The 24,461-nt window shown below is 34.1% G+C and overlaps 1 pseudogene; it reads left to right on the forward strand.

The window, feature by feature from the left end:
• The first annotated feature begins 930 nt into the window (after window positions 1-930).
• Window positions 931-17,936, forward strand: LOC149529404 (uncharacterized; annotated as a pseudogene).
• Window positions 17,937-24,461: the final 6,525 nt, after the last annotated feature.

The following is a 24,461-nucleotide window of genomic DNA, read 5'->3' on the forward strand; positions in this document are numbered from 1 at the left end:
GTTTGTGATTATTATTATTATTATTGGAACGAAAATTATTAGTTGAATTTCTAGACACAAATGCATGTTCAGTTGATTTAAGGGTACCAAACTGAATTAGCTTAGCTTCTTCCTATCTTAATAAAGTTTGAAAAATAACATAAGTTAACTAAGAAGTTAAAGTAGGAATAGCAAGTTGTGCATGAATATTAGTTATAAACTATTCAAACTGTCTAGGAAGACATTTTTTAAGAATAAGATGAATTAAATGAATGTCTTCTAATTGAACACCTAAAGCCATAATTTGACTTTTAAGAGAATCAAATTTTAAGAGAAATTCATCCATACTTTTAAAATCTGCATACCTGAGATTTTCAAGTTGATCCTGCAACTGTATTTTGCGGTATTCATCTCCACTATCATACTTGGTTTTCAAGATGGACCATGCATCATGAGCTTTAAAATAGTGAGCAATTAACACATATAAATATGGAATAATGGAAATACCAATTAACCCTAAAGCTTCTTCATTTTTAGCTTTCCAAGTATCTTTCTCATCTTGAGTAGCCGTTGAACCGGGTTCAAGAGAAGGGTCAATGGCTATTTCAAAGATGTGTTTAAAACGAAAAATAAATGAGATATGAGTTTTTCAAGAATGATAATTAGAATAATTAAGTTTTATTTCTGGAATTAAGGTTGACATGATTAAAAAAAAATTCTCTCTCTTTTTTAAAAAAAAAAAAAAAACTTTAATTTGAAAATCAAATTAATTGAGAAAAAAAATTGCTTTTTTTTTTTTTTTTTTTTTTTTTAATATATAAAATTAAGAATATATCTTTGTTTTAAAAATTATAAAATTAAAATTTGTATTTGGTGTTAATGGTTTTGTTTTAAGAAATAAAACAAGATTTGAAAAAGTGAAAAAGGTGGGCAAAGAGGGGGAAATTTAAAATGGTTGAAAAAAGGGGAGCGGAGCGCAGGCGGTGGCTATTGCGTGGCCAAAGGGTGGAGGAGTTGGTCGGCCCTGGTCAGTGGAAATGGCAGGGTTTCAAAGTTTTAAAAAAAAGATGCAAAGAGGATAGGGATGCGGGCGTGGTTGCGCAGGTGGCAGTTACCGCGTGGCCTGGATGCAGGCCGCGCCGAAGGGTTTACGCCGGGTGTGAAGGGGGCGGCGAAAGCGGTGGAACGGAGTTACTTACAGGGTTTATTTTGCATGGGGCATCACTGATACCATGGTGCAGGCGACAACGTGTGACAGGGCTGAGGACTCACGGTGGTGCACTGGTGTCGCGCGGCAGCGCTACTGGCTCGCAGCGGCGTGTGGGTGTCATGCAGCAGTGCGGCAGCGCTACTGGCCCGCGGCAGTGCGGGGGTGGCGCGCAGGTGGCGCATCCGCCCAAAAAATGCGATGTAAAAAAAATGAATGTGTGTTTTAAAAACAACAAAGTTATTAGATTTATAAGGATTAAAATCCTATAAAAAATATGTATGTTGTATGTTTGAAATTTTCAAGAGCATACAAAAATATAAAAGAATATATTAAAAGATTTTAAAGATTAGGAAATTTTTTTTAAAAAGAAGTATAAAAATTAGAGAGTTATTGAAAACTTTACTCATGTAATACTTCTTGTTTTGGCGGCATGCCGTCCAAAACAAGAAAAAAATTGAAATTTAACAAGAAAACCCTTTGGCGGCAAGCCTTCCAAAGAGGGTTAGTAAAAAAAATATGAAACTTTACAAGAAAACCCTTTGGCGGCAAGCCTTCCAAAGAGGGTTAGTAAAAAAAATATGAAACCTGCATACAGAAGATACCACAACACAAACTTCTTCTCTCAATAACATCTCTAAATAAGGTGTGCTCCAATGAATGGCAACCTTCAACACAAAACTTAAAACAAGGATTAGATAGCCAAGCTCTGATACCATGTAAGAAATGATAATGTTGAGCAAGGAATGAGAAACAATCCAAGTAAGTTAAGTGTGAAACAATGATACCATAAGATAAGAAAACTCCAAGAGCATACACCAAGATGGTTCAACAATGGAGACAAGGATTTATAAGGGGAAAGCAAAGAAAACCCCTTGTGAGTATTATGAATGAAGGAAAATGCCTAGAGAAGAGAGAGAGAGTGTGTTGGAGCAAAAGTAGCTCAATACAATAACATCAAGTGCTAAGAGTGTGTTGAAGAAAGAAGGAGGAGCATCTCTTATATAGAGATGAGAGAGGAGTTGCATTTGTAACTCCCATTTCTATGAATGCCACATTCATAATAGGTGTGTGCAAAGTGTCACAATCCTCTTAAGGAGGATAAACTAAATAAAGAAATAAACAAGAGTTGTCCTTACATGTGGAATAAAGGACAAACAATGACATGTCCTCCACATGTGTACAAGAGGACAAACTACATTTAGGGACCCTTGGAATATCCCAATTAATATATCCAAGGAAAGATTAACCTTTCTAACAGATTACAACAGATATGTAACTAAATGTAGGCTCAACTTCTTTGAGAAACTTGGTCTCTCTTAACAAATTGCAACTACATTTTCTTTAAGTCCCACTCTTAACAAGTTGATTTGGAAGGACATTCATAGTTAAAGATCTTGGTGTGCGTGTGAAGGTAAAGTATGGGATGTAATTGGTTATCTTAATATATCTCAAGTTGTATAAAGAGTGGTGAGTCTTTTCAAAAAGATGATTATGGAAGATATAGATTGACATCACTATTATTATTATTCAGTAGAATATGAAGAGATGGAAAGCCTTTAAAACTATGTTTGTAAAGGAAAGTAGAAGAACGTGCAGATTTGTATATTCTATTTAATCCAATCTTGAGTTTGGTTTGAGTTTGATCCTGGATGATTGTAGATGCCCCTTGATGCAACTTAGTTGAGTGAGTTTTTCCTCCTGAGTTTTCCAAGGTGCGGCTTTGCATCAAATTTCTCCATTCTTCTTCCTAACAGGGACAAGGTTTGCTACCCATGATGAGTGCTTGATAGGGAAAATTATGTGGACCTCAATCAATTTGGATAGCTCCTTTCTCATTAAGGGTTCAATTTTAGGATTCACTAGTCTCTATTTTTGTCTTACTGGTTTTACATCACTAGTTAAATCTATGGTATGCTGAAACAACCTTGGGTCAAAGCTCTTTAAGTCATCATATGTCCAAGAAAATACATCATTAAATTCTTGAAATAGATTAATAAAATTTTCTTGTTCAATTTCAAAACATACCTTCCCCATGTTCAAGGATTTCCCATTAGCAACCATGACTGGAGTATGATCATCTTCATTAGCAGCTAGGTTCATGTCTCTACCTCTTGCTTGATCATCAAGATTAAAAATACTCTCTAAGGTAATGAGACCTTTAGGAAATTTTTTGGAGCTGAGGTTAATGATTTGATCACCATATTGATCCTATAGTCTTGACTGATTTCTCTCTAAAAATTCTGCTTCATTCTACAAGAAGCTCACAATTTTCTCATCAGATTCAAACACTTGCCAATGGATGTTGTTATCAGGGATGGTAAGCCTTACTACCACTCTGACTTGTTGCTTCTTCTCCTCCTCAAGATTCCCTAGCACATCATAAGATGCACCTATTGCTACAAGTCTATCAACATGTCTATTTTCTTTTCTAGGGATGCTTTGAATATTAAATGCATTGAAACCTTCAAGAAAATCCCATACCCTATTTTTATAAGACTTGAGAAAACCATTCTTGGTGGTATTCTTATTTCTCACTTGATTAACCACCAAGTCACTGTCTCCATACACCCTTAAGCTTGGATTCCTCTTTTTTGAGCAAGTAGGAGACCTTGAATCAAGGATTTGTACTCGGCCACATTATTAGTGCAACTAAACTGGAGCCTAAAGGAGAAATAGTACCTTACTTGTGCAGGAGAAATTAACATCACACCAACCCCTGACCCAACTTTATTTCTTGATCCATCAAATTACATACTCCATATCCCACTCATATCTTCTTTAGTCTCCACATGATTGGGGAATAGAGCATCTTTCTCCAATATACAATATGTACTAAGACCTGTCTCAAGGGTTTCTAACATAGGGTCAAATTGATATGCATTAGCCCACTCATCCAAGAAAAAATCAGGTATCTCTACTAGGGAAGTGGTGGGCTCATTCACTATGTCATTCTCATCCATCTCTAGGATAGGGCAATTCATGTTGATGGGGTTAGGGGTGTAAGATTCAGTATGATGGAGGGCTTGAGGCTCTGCTCTAATTGAAGCATTGGCTCCATATCTCGTCCTAAAAGACATATATGACCAATTAGAAGATATGAAGCCACCTATTTGGGTAGTGAAGTCTCTTGACAAACAGATGGCAAAATATGGCTTGACCTCGGCAATAGAGATATCTTGGGTTACAGTACAACAAGAGCATGCATGTAAGGTCATCTCCACATTCCTAAGGATCCCTACATTCTTGACAGTACTACTATCCAAATTTAATACATCCCTAAGAATGGGCTCATAATTCATTCCCAAAGCATTAGCAACACACCTAGGCATCACTAAACTGCTAGCCCCTGAATCAATCATGCAATTATGAACTAGTTTGCCCCCTATAATTAGAGAAACATAAAATGGAGGAGGTCTAACATTTTTAATTATTTCTACCTCCCTTGATGGTTGTACTAGGCTTGTGGCACTTTCCATGCTGAGTGCCTGATCCTTTGGTCCAATTCTTTCCAATTCTTATTGTAGCAACCTCTTTTGCATGGGTATAGTTGCAACAGCATCCCACATGGAGATATTCACATTTTTCTTCTTCATTTTCTCTACAACATTGAATGGCATAGCAAGTTTTTTGGTAGAACCTTTGGGAGCTACGATTGTATGAGGTTGAGATGGAATAACTTGAGGATCACTTGCATCTTTTCTACCATGATTTTGCCTTTGTTGCTGAAAGGCACTTGATTGATTATTTGCTTCCTTCTCATGAGATATTGCATTTGAAGTTGAGGCCTACTTGGGAGGAGGGATAACATCTTCCATAGCTCTTCTTTTGCTTCTAGTGTTATGAGCAATGGAGTCCTGGTTTATATTACAATGCTCCTCTATTTGATGATTCATAAAAGAGCAATCACCCTGTCTTTGCATATCTGGGGCATCTTTAAATTAGTCCCCCTTGTATGATTGTTTTACTGCAAGTTCTTGGACTATCAAAGCCAAATAAGATTCAGCCTTCTAACACATACAATAGGCATAGGAGTAGTTACAGGAGGGACAAAAATCTTGATCTTGAGCCATATTGTTTTGAGGGACTATGGGCGTACTTTGGTTTATGTTTGAGGTTGAAGCATGGCCACCCTGCCTACTCTGATCAAAAGAATTGTTCCAATAATTAGGATTTGGAGGCCTACCACTGCTTGGAGTTTGATATTGTAATTGATGAGGCTTACTACCTTTATCCTACTATCTTTCTAAAGTCACCACCTTGTTGCTTACTTTTTGCATCATAGAGGAGTTATCCTCCAACTTCTTCCCATAATCTTGCAATCTTTTATCAAGGTTCTTCTCTCTTTTGTCCATGTTTTGCATCAGAGATTGCATCATCTCCTTGATTTCATCTATCCCATTTGAAGATGTGGAAGCTTGAGGGACTGGAGTAAGGGATTTTGATGTAGAAGTTGTGGGAAGAGGAACCATTGCTGGTTGATGATTTGGAACATCAGGGAAGAAATCCATAGGAGGCCTTGGAGCTAGCTTAGCTCTTAGGATGTTCTCTAATTTTATTGCTATGTCATAATCATTAGGCAAGGTATCTCCTCCCATAGTTTGGATTGTAGTGGCAATATCACTATTAAAAGCTCTAAGGTAATGCAAGAAGGCATTACCAGGAGTAGGCTTCACTGAAGTAGGTATTCTATCCCATGTCTTTTGAAATCTATAATTAAAATCAGTCATACATTCATGGGGGGCTCATTTTATAGTAGTCAACTGCTCTAATAGTGACAAATAGTCAATTTTATCCTCAAAATGTTTGCACAATCCTGCTCCTAATCCATCCCAATTGGTTATAGAACCATGAGCTAAACCTCTATACCATTGTAGTGCTTTTCCTTTGAAGGATGAGGCTAGGAGCCTAACTACAACATCATCCTCTATAATACTATGGATATTGTAGACATTCGCAACCTCTTGAATGTGTTCTGAGGGAGAGATAGAAGTTTCACTAGTAAACTCTAGTATACTTTTGAGGCCAGCTACTGGTATGTCATGTCTTTGGGCTAATAAGAGGGGGCTCCCACCATTAAAGGTGGAAAAAGTATGAGCTCTAGGAGACACCATATAGATAAGTGATCTATTGATATGTATTGATGGCAATCTAGGCTGAGATCTAATAGTAGGAGGAGTAGAGATAGATCTTGTAGGTGTATTTGTTACTATTGTACTCCTAACTCGTGATAAAGATATCCTAGTCTTCCTTCTTCTAGGGTTTGAAAATGAAAGCTCTTGATAGTAAAACTTACATCTAGAAGATGTCCTTGTTTCAGTTCTGGGCATAAACCACTGAACTTTGGTCTGGAACCAAATATGTATTTGAGCTTAGAGTTGCCAAGTACTTTGAAGAATGAACCTCTTGAAGGATTAAACACCTAAGCCAGTACTATCTCCTTGGTATTGATCTTGGAATCTTTCCTTTTGACACCAGTAGGCTTGAAATTTTTTTGGAAAAGGAGTCCCATTAGGCATGCCAAAAATTGTTGTCACTTAGGTTTTCACCCTTTTCCAAAGCCTATGCATGGGGACAACCTAGTGAAACATGGAAACAACCTCCAAGCTATGGGACTTGAACTATGAGGTTGAGTCTCTGGAGAAGGTCAGCTTCCTCTTACTATCAGGATGCACCTAATTACTCTTGGAGAGGAAAAGGGAGAAGGAGAGCATGAAAGTGAATCTACCTAATCTAATCTAAAGAGGTGATGCACCAAAATAAAGTGTTCAGACCAATCTTTGCCCATATATGCACTATTGAACCAGAATGAAACTAAGGATATACACATTTAGACTTGCTTTAATCTAATAATCACATGTAGATCAGAAGACTAAGATGAATGACACAAGGAAGGAGAGATTTTCTTATATTATCATTCATAGGCCAAGGAGATACAATCATGCAGATCATAGATCTCTACAAAACACCAGTAAGAGGCAAAAAGTTCTTGCACTTTCATACCAATGGCTGAAGGAGATAAAATAGAAAATCATGTAGTTTAGAAGCACAGGTGAATTTACACTAAGAATCTGCAGAGCAATGACTAAGAAAATAGAGAAAGGTTGACCACTAGAAAATTCAAAAAAATTGCCTTTATAGTTTAGGCATAACTAAGATTTTCCCTCCAAAACTATCCTACAACCACCACCATCAAGGCTCTGCCAAGAACAATCATGGGGATCTGAAGAAATCTGACCTAAGTATAGGTTTAGGTACCATGAAATTTGAATATTAACTAAAATAGGGCCTTGAGAAGATATAGGCGGTGCCATTAATTGTCCTAATCGAGTAGATGGATCAACTAGGGGCGATGGAGTCCAATTCTGCATTCAAAATTCATTCTAGAGTGGGTGGGATTGATCACAAAGATCAATTTGCATAAGAAAATCCTGACTCTCTTTGTTCTTGAGCACCTAAATTAGCAGGGTCAGCAAGTCAACCAAACTCTGCAAGCTAAACATGCTACGTGGACCAATAACCTCTTTCCTTTCTGCCACCTCGCAAGGTCTTCCTAAGTTGACCACCCCTTTCAAACTAACCGTGCCACCTTGCAAACCCTGATCGTGATGGTCACATTAACTACCAATGCATCTAACCATTATTGCCTCCAACTGGGACATGTGTCATTGAGGTGCTATGTCACTATGCGTAATATTCTCATAGCTTTCCATAGCGAGATAGTGCCCACCATTGATCTCCATGAGATCAATGATCATGGAAGATCCTCATAATACTACGCTTGCCTCCATAAAGTTTTTGATCCATGAATCCACTTGGCAAACTGGCATCCTCATCTTGGAAAGATCTGACCCCATTGATCCACATGGCACAATGGCGCTATGTCGTGATGGATAACATCCTTGTAGCTTTCCATAGTGAGATAGCACCCACCATTGATGTCTTTAGATCTACAGTGATCAACAAATTTGTACAATTGCACACTGAGTTGGCTAAATGTACCAATGAAATATCATCACTGTACTATGACCCACTTGAAAACTACCATTGAGGATGAACTATAATATTTCTTTAGAGAAGGGCGGGCCCATTACATCATCTGTGTCGTGCATCACTGAGGTGTTATGTCACTATGGTTAATATCCTCGCAACTTTCCATAGCGAGATAGTGTCAACCGTTGATCTTCCTCGATTTGATGGTGAGCAAGATGGATCTGACCTATTAGTATACCAACCAATAGCAACTTTCCATGTGCCAATGTGTCTGACTAATCTTCGTTTGCAGACCACCAAGTGAAGTAGGATCCACATTCCACTTAGTCATACCTTACCCTATGAAAAGATTGATCAACTGCCAACGTGTACCAAATTTCATCACTGATATCCGACAGGGCATACCTGGGACCCACCTTCCTTCTGATGTCACCGTAGTATCACTTTTTTTTTGGGTGCTATGTGCTAATGGTGAGGAACACAGGTTTTTCGATAGCGCTAGAGTGCCCATCGTGAATCTATCAAAACCCAACACCAGAGAAATAACAAGGAAAAGGAGGACCCATTGGACACATGACCAAAAGGCACTATGTTGTTATGGAAAAACAACGTGCAACTTCCCATAGCGAGACAACCCCAACTATAGATTTAGATTGATCCAACAATGGGGACTTGCAGGCCTGCAAAAACATTAAAATGCATAGGAAAGAAATATCATAAATTTTGACCATTTAATTTTTTTGATATTCTTGGGATGATTTAAAATAAAATTAAACTGGGAAGTGACTGTTGGGTGGGCAAGAATTTAAAATTCAAAAAATTTGGCGGGGGGCACAATAAGGAATAGTAACCTAAAGGATACTTAGACATCAAAATTGAATACAAACTCACTTAAGTACTAATAACTTCAAGCTTTTAAGGGTAAGACTAAGACTTGGAAACAAGATTGATGAGTTGGATCATTAAATTCAAGGAGAATATTATGTAAAGATCCAACAAACAAAATCTAGAGAAGTTTCTAGAAGAAGATCAAGAAGATGGATAGATACAATGAATAAAATTGAACCTGATCGTAAACCCTAAGATCTTTGGTGGATGTAGAAAATAGTGAAGCATTAATTTCCTATTTAAAGAGATATAGAGCCAAAAAATCAATGCATGTGTGTGTGTGTGTGTGCATGTGCGTGGGTGTGTGCATGTGCAGTGCATGTGAGTGTGTATGTGTGAAGCTTGTATGTGAGGAGAGACATACAAAGTAAGGTTTATTAGAGATGCACAAGAGTGTGAGTGAATGTGAAGCTAAAGGAGAAATTTTATAGAGATGATATTTTTATTGATAAGTACATTAGAGTAGAAGGTTTAAGTATTGATGCAAAGAGTGGACTGATTGCTTGAAGGGTATGCAATAAAATGAAGATCAGAGATGCCAATGGAAGGCTTATCTCGTAAACCAACATAAGGAACAAATAGAGATTTGAACCTACAAAATCAATTTGTAATTGCAAAGATCAAAACTTATTTATTTTTCTAGTCATTTTAAATAGTTTGTATTGAAATCCTCTTAATAGAGGTTGACCTAATAGTCATTCAAAGACTTAATAGTCTATGTAAAGTCCTCTAACTAGGTGACATTCTAAATGGAATGATCAAAATCCTCTTACAAGGCCACTACTAATAGGGTGACTAAATCAATTAACTAGTTCACATTTAATAGTGTGTATTGTAACCTTTAATAGGGTTGGCTCCTAATAGAGTTCACTTCAAAAGAGTGAAAAAGGGTGATATGTTGCTGGTGGTTTTCCCAAATTGGGTTTCCAGATAAAATCCTAGTGTAAAAATTGCAATGAATTCTTTATGTGTGTTTACATTTGATAGTGTTTTTATTATGAAAAGGAAGTTATGTTTATGACAATTTTATAGTATAGACCGAGCAACAATGCGATAAGAAGATCAATGAAGTGTTTATTGTTTACTTGTTCAAAAGGTATATATGTTGGAATTCTTCAGAATAACTAAGAGTGGGGGGGTGGGGGGGGGGGGTGTGTGTGTGTTAATTAGTTATCCAAGGTCCAAATGTACATATAAAACTTTTCTTATCTTAGTGCACCCATAAAACATTCATATTCATGTATGCATCCAAATGAATATGTGAATACTTAAAACTTGCAGGCTACTGTATAATCAAATTACATAAATGTAAAGTATAAAACACAACACATTCATCAACACACTTGACACAAAGATTTAATGTGCAAACCTAATTTGGGAAAATCCACCAGTAACATGCTACTCATTTTTCACTCTTTTGAAGTAATGCCTTGTAAAAGGCCAACCCTATTAAAGGTTACAATACACATTGTTAAATGTGATCTAGTTAAGGGATCTCAATCACCCTATTAAAAGTGAGCCTTTTTAGAGGACTTTAGGCCATTCACTTGGAATGCCACCCTATTAAAGGATTTAATAATGACTATTAGGTCAACCTTAATCCAAAGGATTTACCCTAGAATGATACAATTGTTAGACAGTCACAATAGAGCTTTGATTTAATACAACTTACAACGTCTCTTGCAAATTATAGATCCCTTTTCAATCCTCCATTCTACTTGGCCTTTACACTTTGTAGTTCCAATAGCTTATTCACCCCTTAAGCATAAATCTCCTTAAGCCTTCTTCTTTAAAATGCCATGTAGATTCTTCTCTTGGGTCACTTGATGAAGCAAAACCCTTAATTCCTTCTCCTCCTTGGGTTCTTCCAGTTAAGGGATTTCAATCACCCTATTAAAAGTGAGCCTTTTTAGAGGACTTTAGGCCATTCACTTGGAATGCCACCCTGTTAAAGGATTTACTAATGAATATTAGGTCAACCTTAATCCAAAGGATTTAACCTAGACTGATACAATTGTTAGACAGTAACAATAGAGATTTGATATGATACAACTTACAACTTCTCTTGTAGATTATAGATCTCTTTTCAATCCTCCATTCTACTTGGCCTTTACACTTTGCAATTCCAATAGCTTATTCACCCTTTAAGCATAAATCTCCTTAAGCCTTCTTATTTAAAATGCCTTGCAGATTCTTCTCTTGGGTCACTTGATGAAGCAAAACCCTTAATTCCTTCTCCTCCTTGGGTTCTTGCATATACAACTCTTTTGCTTCATGACCAAACATTCCTATAAATAGGAAATTAAGATACTTTTCCATTTTCCATCATCCACTTTAGGGTTTTGGATGGATTAGGTAGGATACAATGTATCTACCCCATATTTTGTATCTCTTCTAGAAACCTTTTCCTAGAATCTAGTTGAATTAGCCTAAAAAATGGTTGACTTAAATTCTATGCCACCAGCTCATCAATCTTATCTTCCACTTGGTTCACAAGTTTCAAGAAAACAAACTTGTTGGCTTATATTTGGTGAATCTATTATCTTTATCATAATGTAGTAGCTCGATATTATCAATCTTCTGATGCTTGACACATACTGTGTTGCTTGGCATCAACTATAAAATTACTTGACATCAACCATTAGTAAGTTTAGACTCAATTTTTGATGAATTTTGGTCAAAATTTTGACCAAGCAGTTCGTGGTAAATTTTCTCATTAAAATTTTGACCAACCTGTAGGTTGGTCAAAATTTCATCCAATACATTCATCAAAAAAACTTAATTTTTGCTAGCTCTAATTTGTCTTTGTTGGTGGAAATTTCCACCAATGTTTAGTCAAATTTTTCTTAGAATTGGTGAAAATTTTGGCCAATTCTTGGTAGAAAACTATCAAGAATTGGTTAGAATTTCCACCAATGTTTGGTCAATTTTTTTAATACTATATCAAGAAATTTTTTCTTGTCCAAGCCATTTAATTTGCGACCTTTTAAATCTCTGCAAAGATAAAGTTGGAGCAAGAGAAATTTTCTTCTCAAAGATGTCCAGTGATTGTAAAGCATGCATTCCATTATCTGTTGAACATATCTTGTTCAATAGATAATAAGAGGACACCTTTGAGAAGAAAAATTCTCCTGCTCCAACCTTATCTTTGTAGAGATTTAAAAGGTTCAAAATTAAATGGCTTGGATAAGAAAAAATTGCTTGATAATACATGGAACAAATGTACATTTATGCATAGGGCATCATCAATTATGTGTGTGATGTAGATGTAACCAAATTTTTTGGGTCAAAGCCACTAATTAATATAAGGTTTCTAATCTCCATGAGGTCAACATTGTGGTTGTGAGTGATGTGGAGAGGTAACTTCTTCATTCTTTGCTTCATCACTGATTAACTTACACCACATATTGATGGTCTTCATCTTTTTTGTGGGCTCCTATACCCTATATAAGTGCTGATGTCGAAGCTGAAGCATAAAAAATAAGTGAAAGTATGTTGAATAAGGTTTCTAATCTTGACTTGCTTAACATTATTGATTTAAGGGCTATGGAATGGGTAATTCTTCAATTTCCAATTAGGGGTAGCATTACATCCTCTTTAACCATTACATGTATAGCTCCAGGAGGAAATAGGTTGGTAGCTACTTCTTCTGGCCTTGCACTTTCTTCTTTGTGAGTTTTTCTTAAACACAACTCTACATCCATACTAGGTGATCTACATATGGATCTACAAATGGCTTATATAACATCGATAAATGGTATTAAAAAAGAGTTTTTATGAGGATTATCTCAACAAAAACAATTTTTCATAACCACTCGACTAAGACTCCAAGGTAATGTATTTTAACCCCTATAAGAGCCCATATCACAATGAATTTCCTAATTACATGTGAGCTTCAAATTTTAGATCAAGCAACAAATCTTAGAAGTCTTTAACTTTTGAAAAGTCAAATTGTTTTTTTTGACACAAGTAATTAAAACTATGATAGGTATGAAAGCTATCTTTAAACTCACATCTTTGGAAATAAACCTCTCCATGTTAAAGTTGAGTCTTGGATTAATAGCTTCCAGCTTCATAGATAGTAACTCTAGAAAATAAGGAGATATTAATTGCAATAAAAATTGAAGTTTGAAGGTACTATTTTAGTTGTTTCTAGATCTCACCACAACTTGATGTTGCATTGATTGGACATAGTTAATTATCTCATCTAACATCACTACTTTACTAGTTATCTACAAACAATAAATGAGTTTTCCTTTAGTTTGAACTTCAAGATGCCAATTGCCAAACCATTTGATAATATATTGAATAGAATACAAAACCCATAAGAGATCAAATTTTAGCCCGGACCACCTTACATCATACTAGAACAAGATCTTGCAATAGCTTCATATGTTCACTCATCATTTCTCTTCTTTCCTACAATTTAGAGTGTAGAGAGAATTCATTTTGGCTTTTTAAGGTTATATAATGATTAATTGGATTAGATATCTAGAAAGTACAGATGCATAGTTAGCAACAAATTGATTTTAGTGATCATAGAAGTAGTGGACTTTGAAGTTATTAACTCTAAAGACTTCAAATGAAATTCAAAATTTTAGCCTGTTCTTCAATATTTTAGGCTCATTATATGAAGACAATTGAAAAAGAAAATCTTTCACAAAAAAATCCTTACTAATTATGTGGAAAAAGGAAAACTTACACTCTCTACAAGGTTATGGCTATCGGTAGCTTAGCCTCTCCTTTCTCTTACATGTACATGTTTCCCACCAAATAGACCACAACACTATAGCAGGTATACCCCTCCAAATACATGAAAATAATGTAGTAGAATATAAGGTAGGCCAGGATTGAAATAAGTCAAATAACTTATGAGATATCAGCATATTGAAACTCAACTTACTAAGCACAAAAAACCAACACTCATATGCAAAAGAACAATTTAACAATAGGTGGTCAGTAGTTTCCTACATGTCATTGCATAATACACAATTCAAAAGTTGTGCAATAGAAAGTTTCAATAATCTATTGCTTGTTAATATTGTATTTCTCAAAGAAAGCCACTTAAGATATCCAACCTTAGGTAGAATGCCTTTATATCAACAGAAGGGGAGATTCTTATCAATTGCATTATGGCGTTATAAGTTGCATCATAATAGCTCACTTAAGTATCAAGAAATTATATCTTCGTTGCATGTCATCATGTGATTGCTTCTTGATAATGGCAATATCTCTTATTTAAACCACAACTTTTTGTATGCAACTTTATTGGATATTTTGAATCATGTGAATTATTATGCAAGTTTTACTCATTAAGGAAATAATGGCTTTGATTAAGTAAATGAAACCTATGAAAAAAATTGTTAGGATAGATTCTTAAGGATTAAAATAGCATGCATATGGTTTTAGCTATGGTCTGTCTATTGGGTCCATTTTGTATTGTTCCTCTGGGCCAAATCTAATTTTTATGAGAATTTGCAACTTGAGAATAGGTTGAACCTCTAAAACTCTTATGTATATTGATCTAAGAACAACCATGGATGGGTAGAATATTGTCTTTCTAGAGACTTACTAGCATAGAGGCTTAATCCATATGGATCATATTATACATCAAAATAGACCAAGAGGTCCATGGGGCAAGATTGGTGGTGACATTGACCACACAGGGCATGTGCTTACACTTAAAATAAACTTGGAAAAAGTAGTACTATACTATAGGTGGTATACATCTGTCCCTAGGACCAATAGTGCAACGTCTAACTAAAGTCACCTAGTAGGCAAGAATTGTCAATAATTTTAGCTTTGATCAGATGATTCCAATCAAATGAAATCAAATGTTTGAATGGCTTATAGGCCTTAAACATTTGATACCTATCATCCACTATTATTATCATGGAGCATTACTATTATTGATAATGATATGTGTGTGTGTGTGCTCTATCTATCTACCTACCTACCTACCTACCTATATATATATATATATATATATATATATATATATATATATATATATATATATATATATATCATGATAATACATTGAGAAAATATCATTTGTAATATATGTTGAAGCAATAACTAATGTGAGTTAGGATATTAACAAGAGACATGTCTCTATTGGAGAAATGCCTCTTTATATCATATACATATTCAATGGAAGAGTAACTTGAAATACATAGAAATCAATAAGTGTTATTACAAGCTACAATAGCAAAATATCACATAGAATCTGTACATACATCTAGAGAACAATGATTAAAATTCTAAAATTCCTATTTCATATAAATATGATAAAAAATTTAACAAGAATGTCTTTAGGTTGACTAGCTATGATGGTTGTGGATTCTTCACCAAGCCTCAGATGGCAAGCAAATGAATACCATACTTAGTACTCCTAAGAATGGTTGGAATACTTCCTTTTGAAATTGTATAAGTTATAGTTAGTCATGATCAAAAGGTCCATGATTGGGTGGAAAAAACACAACCTTGAGGAAATCATAATACAATCAACATGAGTGGGTTTTGTTCTATTTAAGTTAATGATTAAATCATTTTATTTCCTTTAATATCTATTGAATTAGTTAGTTAATTTTTAGTTTCATTTGAAGTAATTAGTAACTAAAAATGGAAGTTAACTATCACCATTTCATGCTCCTATGAAAATGAAAGCAGTTATAAATTAGTTTAATGTTTTTTTTGAAATTAGTGTATAATAAGATTTATTTTATTATGTTCCTAGAGTTTTGGATGTTAATTGTAGAATTGACATAGACTTCCTCTTACCATTGTGATGTCATATAATTCTATTATTAATTTAAAAAAATCTATAAGTAGTGGTTAATTGAGCCACCAGCATTGAGAAGGAAATTAAAGCAAACTCCAAAACTTAAATTGACTTGAGTTAGTTAAGAAAAAGTATGGTTAGAGGCTAGAGCTATAAAAATAAATAATTTATGGATAAGGGAAATGGAATCTACAATATCATTTGCAAAATTAAGATACATGTATTCATCAAGCTTAGCTATGATTCTCTTTTATTTCTTTGGTTTGAGTGATATGCTTGTTTTCAAATTATATTAATGTCATTCAATCAGCTCAGTGGAAACATACCTTCTCATTTGGATGAGTTTTCTTCTCTACAAAACTTTATTTCTAGTCCAACAAGTTGAATGATACAATTCCTACTTCTATTGGAAATCTCCCTCTTGTACAATAGATTGACCTAAGTTTTAACAGTCTACAAGGTAGCATTTCTCTTGGTGTTTTTGAAAATACCCCCAAGCTTGTTTTTCTATATCTTTCACACAATTAGCTAACTATCCATCTTAGTTTAGGATTGGAAGGGGAACCCTCAATTTACTTTGAGGTATTATGCTTTTTCTCATGTAACATACTTGGTCCCATTCCTAAATATTTGTCCACACAAAAGAAATTATTGGGTTTTGATATCTCCAACAACGGTCTTACTGAAGCTACTTCAACTTGGTTTTGGGATCTAAAAATTATAAGCAACCTTAATTTATCATACAATGATTTAGAAGGTCTACTTCATAGGAATTTCAATATTAGACTGTATATGACCCTAGACCTACAACATAATAAGCTAAGTGACTCTCTTCCCTTGCCATCTAAAGCCTCAAAGGTCATGCAAGCACTAAACTTATCTTATAATAACTTTACTAGGATTATCCCCATCCAATTTTGCATTCTTCTTCCTAGGATTTAGGTGTTGGGTCCATTGAATAACCAATTATCCAACAAAATACCATCCACTATAACAAATTGCTCACTTTTGAGAAGATTGAATCTTTCAAAAAATGGTTTAGAAGGAGAAATTCCCTCCATAATTGGTGGGTTGAATCAACTCTAGACACTACACTTGAATGACAACAAGCTTTAGGGGGAACTGCCTTACACTCTTTCCAACTATTCTAGTTTGGGATCGTTGATATTAGAAACAATTTTTTGTCTAGAAAAATACAACATTGATTATCAGGGCTTTCTTAGTTGATGATACTTGTGTTAAATAATAACCTTTTTATAGGACTATTTCCTCCAAAACTATCCTCTCTCTCTAATCTCCATGTTCTAGACTTGTCAAGAATAAGTTGAGCAAGTCCATCCTACGAGAGATGGAGAAACTAGCAATAGGGATGCTTCTAATCAAGATCTCAATGGAACAACCCTTTGAAGAAAAGCCCTCCAACTACATAGAGGAGATCATTGTGACTAACAAAGAAAACAATTTGGTGTATGTGGATTTTATCTTGTTACTTGTAACATGCATTGACCTATCTAGAAATCAGTTGTCTAGTAACATTCCTCTAGCAATTGGTGCACTTACTGGTCTTCGAATCCTTAATATCTTGAGATAAAATCTAAGTAGAGAAATTTCACATACATTAGGAATGTTGGAGCTAATAGATTCACTGGACCTTTCTTATGATCATCTACAAGGAAAGATTCCAATTGAATGTAAGGACTTTATTGCTTGGCTATTTTTAGTGTGTCAAACAACAAACTTTGTGGCAAAATACTAGCAGAAAGTCAATTCTCCACATTTAGGGCTTCCTATTTCTTTGGTAACCCCTATCTTTGTGGTTTTTTACTTGATGTCAAATGTCCAACAACTATCTTGGTTGTGCATAATGGTGATAAGGGAAATGAGGAAATAGGGGATCCTTTGTATTGGTATGTTGGATGCATTGTATGTTTTGTTGTTAATTTTTGGGGAGTATTTGGATTGCTGAGAGTAAAGCTATGGAAAACAAGATACAATAGTGTCATGGATGTTGTTGCTTCCAACTTTTGTGATTCATTATCTAGATAATGAAAATCGTTCCTAGGAAATAGTTTTATGCATCAATAGTGGTCATATTTTGACAATAACTAACAATTATATGCATTGAGGTTTGAGGAGGAAAGTTCTGATAGAGAATCTATTATAGAAATGAAGTTAAAATAGATAAGTCATGGTTTCTAATTGTAATTTAAATACTTTTAAATCTTCAAGTATTCTGTGATAAATTAATCAATACAGAGTAGAAGTCAAAATATAGTTTTAACAACTAAGTTAACCTAAAGATTTCCTTGACTGTATCATGGCTGAATTCTCATGGATGTCATCTTATAAATAGTCATAAAGGGTAACAATACTATGTTGCTTATTACATTATATGTACACCTTGAGTTTTCATTGGACATTATCATAAAAAATGAGAAGCACTAGATGCAACTCGCTATTTGGTGTTAAATTTGATATGTAATAGTTATGATTGTTTTGTTAAGAAATTTTGAAAGTTTCTTATATAATTTCTTTAGAGGAAATGGGGCTAGTATTGCTAGAACTATCCCATATGCTTCTTTGCATTTTATGATATATGAATAATACCACTACTAGATCACTAACTATTATCCTAGTGTTATAATTGGTCAAATTGTCGATATCTTGGTAGGATCCTTGTTATGAGGAAAAATAGTTATGCTCCAAAAGCAACTAGACTTAGCTTGTATCCATCTAGCACCTCAAGTAAGTTAGTTGAAGCTTTATTTTAGCTTATTTCAGACTAGCTACTAGCATATAAGGTAAAACTTTTCAGATCTTTATTTTGAGAGTATACATTTTAGAGGGTATAGTGAAATTGTAGAATGCTAAATGGTTTATTACAGGCTAGCTAATCTCACCATTTTTTTAGAAATCTTGTTAGCTACATGTACAAAGATTTGAGCAAGTACCTAGAGAAATCCTCTAAATTTGAAGAGAATTTTGCACAAAATTTGTATGCGCTAGTCTAAGAGTATAAAGAGGATGTCTCTCTTGTAATGTTGAAAAAGAATTTTAATAAGGTATATAGATTTATTCTTTCTAAACCATATAAGTAAACATGAACCATAAGTTATCTACTTTAAATGAATATGCCTACGTAGAGAATGGGATTTTATGATTGCAATAAACTAATGTAGAAGGCATAAATTGTTACTCTTCTTTCTACTCTCTTTCATATTCCTATTTTTAGTATTTACTTGTGCAATTGACAAGATCACACAAAATACCTTTAGATAACCTATTAAGGCATGCAAATTTTCAGGCAGGCTACAAATGGATGGTGGATGTTTTTTGCAAATTTCTACAAGAAGAGTGGCTTGCGTGATCTCTACCATGGACTAGGTTTGAACTATGGCTTTTTAATTGAGAAAAATTCAAACACAATAGAAAATGGTTGGCCCATTTAGATTCACAAATAAACTCACTCAAATAGTTACCTCAATATTTTGTACAAATTGCTCAATGACAAGAATGAGGAAATACATGGGAGAGTTTTTTAAGAAACATGTACACTCTTGTTGCTATTAATGTGCTTCTAAGGATACTATTATTCTAGTACCTATCAACACCCTCTTACAAGTACTTATTTAAAAAACATGTATGAAACCCTATCAACTTACAATATTTTCAATTATTATTTTAAACTTAATAAAATTTAACTTATATTTCTATCATAGAAAAAAAACTAAATATAGCTAGTGCAATTATCATCAAAATTTTAAGAGGAATGGTAATAAACAATAGTTAAAAATAGTTGTCTTGATTCACAGAGGGAACAACTGGAACACTATCAATCTATATGATGAAACTACAAATATATTAAATTGTGATGTGGGAAGAACACACTTAGAATGTTAAAATGGTGAAAGTATTCCTAATATCATAGACAACATTTACTTAAGATTGTGATTGAGTGAATATAAAGAAATACATGAATCACCCCTTTAGCTTTTGAGATGAGAAAAATTAAATTGGAAGAATTATAACCAATTGAACTCCAAATTTATAACATAGTTTAATGGTCTTAGATATTGTTGAGTCCAATGGAAACTATCTATAATTTTTCTTGATTGTGACGTTAGCCTCTTCCAATCAATTGCCTTGTAGAGATGAGACATGAAGGCTCGCCATTCTCATTCTATTATGTCTATGATTTTAGTGGTCAATAAATATTTAAATCAAGTTAAATTAACATAATTACAACAAAATTCTCAATTCTTGAGAGAAGGATTGAATTACTAGACTTTCTTTTTATATGAATAACAAAGATATGCAGAAATACCATTCTAATTCATTCATAAATGGTTGTATGGGAACACTATCAACTAAGATATCACCATATATATTATTACTCTACAAATTAGCAAGGAACCAACCTAATGAATATCAAAGTATTGTTTAAATATGGTGAAATTCTTGAGAAATTTAAATTAGGAATAGTTGATAAGCAACCTCATAATAGAGCTTTGAGTTCTTGTAGATCCTTATGAAACATAGTGCATTTTGGTTGTGCAACATTTTGACTGATCTTTTATGTTGGTCGCTCTCTGATTAATATTATGCCTAGATATGCTTCTTCGATGTGTGTTATTTGGTCCACCACCAAAGCCTGAAAATATAGTTGAATGTGTAGTGAAAATTTGCTAGTATGGTCCACACACTAATCATTTACTTATTTTCTTATCTATCTATGGCAGCTTACCATAAACATAAACTTAGAAAGATTAATATATAATCTAGAGAAATATCTAGGTCTCCCAATTATCAGGTAGATTAAGAATGTAAAGAAACAATATCCAACATGTTCTTTTCAAATATTGGGATTTTTGAATGATTGAGGTTGTGTCCAAAACCTGGACTTTCAAAGCCCACAAGTTTTATGAAATTCAATTGTATAGTTTTGAGTTAGAATACAATGTCTCATATTGAGTTCAATTTATTTGTTGTTTGGATTAAAAGGATTTTCATTTTCATGAATGGCTTATGGACATTAAAAAGCTTGAGCAATTCTTTAAACAGTTAACTCCAAACTAGGTAGCAGCTAGAAGAAGCAAGAATTAAAGCTTGGGTAAAACTCTAGAGTGCTAAAGCCATATTTGAATCAAGAAAACTTGAGGTAAAATTGTGTATTCTTTATTAATTCATTTATATTACACAAACACTGAGCATTAGTTTTCCATGGTTGGCATAGCTTTAAGCATATGTGTTCACTTCCATGAACATAACAATGACTACCTATTCCCAAGTGCATTGATGACATAGTAGATGGAATTAGGAATAAAAGCATCATACTTTGTTATGTTTTTGTTGCAGGTGTATTAGATTTCTCAATACAGAGATTCACAGTAACATCCATTTTTCACTTGAACAAGAGTTCATTCACAACCATCTACAAATGGGTATTACACCATTTTAAATCCTAATCCTCTACAAGTCATAATTTATGGTGTGTGACAGGTGAAAATGGAAAAGATGAGATCAAGTTTAGAAGAGAAATTAATGAAGAAAATGTTGACAGCCCACAAAAGAGTAGAAGAATGGAGATCAGTGGAAAAAGTGCAACATCCAGAGCAACTCTTAAGAGAATGAAGAGGAAAGGAACATTTTCCTTGTATACTCTTCCTACCTACAATAGCTACTTCTCATCTTGTTGATCTTGACAATACTAAAAACAATTGAATTCCACCAATCATGCAGCTCTTTTTTCTCTTCATCACCAATTCAAATTGTAAAGTTATTTTTGTGTGGTGTAGAAAGCAGTTAACTTGGATATTTAATTTTGTTAAGTTGCAATTAGCATATGATTATTTCGTTGGTTACCTTATTCACTTAACTTCTCCTAATCCATTTGATTTTTTTGGGTTTGAGTCATGCGGATATGCTAACAATAAGCAAAAAAAGGGGAGTTAAATAATTGAGGCTTAATTTTAGATCTTAGAGTTTTGAAACTCTAACGATTCAAAGGATTAATTCATAGTAGTTTGGACTATAGTTTCCTTTCTTCTTTAGTTAATTAGAGTGTGTTTTGTGCTGATTTCTTTTATGTGTAGTCCACTTTGTTCATGTCAATCTCTTTATCTTCTACTTATTGTAAGAAGGAATGGATCATGCAACTCTTTTACTCTTCCATTTTTATCTAGCATAGGAGATGAATTGTATCATTTATAGCCTGATTCTCAAAAGGATAGACCGCCAAGGGTTGTTGTACTCTCATCAATCTCTTATAGGAACTATTTATGTCTAAAATAAAGAGACATCCTTAGGTCTCTTTTCGAGCTCCCTTTAGAAATACCCTCCCTATATCATGCCCTTACAAAGAGTCATGCAACCTTTAGAAACATTCTACCTTTAATTGGACCCCTCAACATGTTTTTGATGACTAAGATCAGTACATTACATTTTATTAACCACTTCATAGGTTATGTTCTCTTCGTCAGCAATGAAAGGTATGTGGTACATCACGTCTGTCATATAAGGACTGAAGTCTCTGACCAAGAATGCTTAGAGTACTATGGATATTATCTACTAAATTCCTAAAAGTGTCATAAAATATTTGTATTGAGAAATTCCCTCCCATATATTAGTTTGTTCATGAAATATTTTTTTCCCTTTCCTACCATCAAAATATGATGAGGTGGCTTCTAAAATCCTGAAGGTCATTGTATAGGGCACAAAAGGTCCCATTCCTATGAAACTTTCCAACTGCCCTTATTGAGGCCTAATCCTCTTAGGAATCAATAAGATTCATCTTCAATTTCATATTTAAAGATGAAAGCACTTGGTTGTTTAGAGATTCCATGGTTCAAAATTCTTACCAATTATTTCATAGCTTTTGTTTTCATTTTAATTGTATTTATTGTCGTTGCTTCCTAGTCTACATATACTCGTGAGAGATATGTTGCACCTTGTCTTTCAAGTGAGTGAGCATTTTTTGTTTAATTTTTATTTGAGTGTAATCGCTACAATAAAAATTTGACAGCTATAGTTTTTGTACTTTCCATGAATTCATCATTTTCTTGCTTAAAATGTAGTTTGTAGTAACCAATGAATTAAGGTGCTAACAAAATGAGAGGAAGGGTCTATGAAATTCACAACATTACAAATTATAAAGCACTGAAAACCAACAAGAAAAAGAATGAGCATAACCTATTCCAGTTGATTTAGAACATTTTGCCTCTTGATGGCTTCCTTAGTAGAAATCATTTTTGTCACCCAGAAATTGGAAAGCAAATAAAGATCAAATAAAATGGAAAAATAGACAACTAGAGCAAATGAATATAATTATGCACATAAAAAAACATATATACATTTTTGAGAGCATTTGTCCTGGCTATGTCCATTTTTGAAGGACCATCCCAACAAGGCAATCTAGGAGCAAGAGAAGTATTGCCATGACGGGTGTCGGTGCTATTGCAGTTACTTGGTGCAGGGGCATAATATTTACACTTCATCCTCTAGGAAGATAATGCCCCATTAAGTGTTTCATTAGCACCAATATGCTCACTTTTACTTTTTGAACTGAAGGATTTTGTCTCCACTTTATTTTCTCACGTTCAAATCAAATCATACCTAGAAACACAATGAATGGACTACTCACAAATAAATTGTTGTAACAAAAAATTGAGTTTATAGTAACACATTCTAAATGTAACAAGCTTAAGAAAACTATCATTGCATTCAAATAATATTTGAGCCACAAATTCATCTTTCTAGTTAAAACAAAATTGAAGAAAGAACCTCCCAGTGATGAGTAGGGGCTCAAACACCCTCAAATACTCATTTAAGTCTTTGAAACTACTCCCTATTTTCTTCAAAGCTACACCCTCTTTAGTAGTATTCTTACTCCATTCTTTATGTCTTTCCTGCCAAAGATTTGTTCAGAAACATTAATTTTGGTGAGAAACAACATTACTCTAGTAGTAAAGTGTGAAGCGAGTACTTTGGAATGCTTTATGAGGTCAAAATAGTCCCAACTCAAAATGTTTTTTTGAAGCCTAGCATGATGAGCTTGAGCATTTTCATGCCTCTACATCCTCTCTGCTCCTCCCATTGCCATTGGCATTGCAATTGCTTAATTTTAAATTCTATTACAAGTGCACAAGTAAATCTATCCAAACATATCCAACTTACTTTTTTGCTATTTTTGTAATTCTTGGGTGCCTAGTAAGTCCAAAGATCATTGTTCAGTACATTGCTTGGGATAACAGCTTCCCCTCTCACACTACTTGCTATGACATAAGAAGAAGAAGCAACCAGATCCTTTGAAAAAATGGTTTTAATGGCCTTTTTAAATTCCATTAGCCTTTCTACATCTTCTTAAAAGATGAGCCTCATTTTGTTTGGTGAAACATTGAGCAAAAGAACACAATTTCTCCCCACTGAATTATAATAGATATCTAGTAATTTGCTTAGCAGTTTGGGTTTCTACTTTGGATGCTAAAACTAGCCTTTTCTAATTGATACATCACATTATGTAGGAATCTAGTTGGTTCTATATGGATCTCCAGTATTCAAATACCTACAAAAGAAAAAAGAAGAATTGTTCAATATTTTTTTTGCAAATGGGAA

The sequence above is a fragment of the Cupressus sempervirens genome, chromosome 11 (assembly GCF_028749045.1).
Source record: "Cupressus sempervirens isolate cs-2001-9-10 chromosome 11, ASM2874904v1, whole genome shotgun sequence".
NCBI classification, from domain to species: domain Eukaryota; kingdom Viridiplantae; phylum Streptophyta; class Pinopsida; order Cupressales; family Cupressaceae; genus Cupressus; species Cupressus sempervirens.